Genomic DNA, 1,143 nt, shown 5'->3' with positions numbered 1-1,143 from the left:
GAAACGATGTACAAATGCGCTTTACACAATTGATGTGTGTATGGATTGGGATAACAGTTGTATGAGCCCCTAATAAAATGTTAAATAAAAAATAATAATAATACTATCCAATAAAAAATTATTATATTGGGGGCTCTTACAGCTCTTATAACAACCCATACATCAATTGTATCAAGCACATTTGTACATGTGTTGCCATCATCACTTTCAAAACATTTTCTTTCTACTTGAACCCTTGGTATCAGCTCCTCTTTTGTCCCTCTCTCCCCTACCCTCTCACCTTCATGATCCCTTGATAAATGATAAATTATTATTTTCTTACACCATCGGCTGTCTCCCTTATCCCATGTTTCTGTTGTTCGCCCCCCTCGGTGGGGGGAGGAGGGCTTATATGTCAATCATTGCAATAGGTCCTCCCTTTCTAAAGAGGTCTTTTTCAACAGACTTGCCCATTGCCAATTGGCCATTTGATTTCTTGATTGTAAACTTTTCTTTGTTGCTCACGAGGCAGTCTATAGGTCCAGTTTTGACGATTTTTGTGCTCTTCACATTGAGTTTTAATCCATAGTGAAGACTGCAGTCTGACTTTTAATAGCAAGCCTTGAAGTCCTCCTCATTTTTAGCAAGCCAAGTTGCGTCATCTGCCTATTTGTAGGTTGTTAATCAGGAGGAGGTAAAGTTTGACCTGCTCTTCCGAACCATCTTTCAACTTCAGTAAGGAAGACCTACAACAGACAAAGCAACCAAACTCACTGTCGTCAAGCCAGTTCTGACCCAGCAGCCCTAGAGCTGCTCCCGCGGGACCGTGCTCGGGAGTACCAAGTCTCACCTGCCTCCCAGGGAGCAACTGGTGGTCTCTAGGAGCTTAACGTGTCACCCTGATGCCACCGGGGTGCCCTTCGCAGCGAGGAATGGGTTGCAAATAGACCATCTTTCTAATTCTGGTCAATCACCTTGTAAAGCAAGCACAGAAGCTTGGTGCTTTGTCAGTGTACAGCAGAGATCCACCACTGTCAGAGTATCAAAACGGTAAGCACAGGGAGCATGGCATCCATCAGCATAAGTCATTTTGGGTCACGTCCAAACCCAAGAGAGGCAAAGCCGAGGTACAAAAGTGCAGTGAGGGGCGTTGGATGCGTGCCG

The sequence above is a fragment of the Echinops telfairi genome, unplaced genomic scaffold (assembly GCF_000313985.2).
Source record: "Echinops telfairi isolate 266 unplaced genomic scaffold, ASM31398v2 ScPeMD7_4225;HRSCAF=4972, whole genome shotgun sequence".
NCBI classification, from domain to species: domain Eukaryota; kingdom Metazoa; phylum Chordata; class Mammalia; order Afrosoricida; family Tenrecidae; genus Echinops; species Echinops telfairi.
This window is presented reverse-complemented; position numbering follows the sequence as displayed.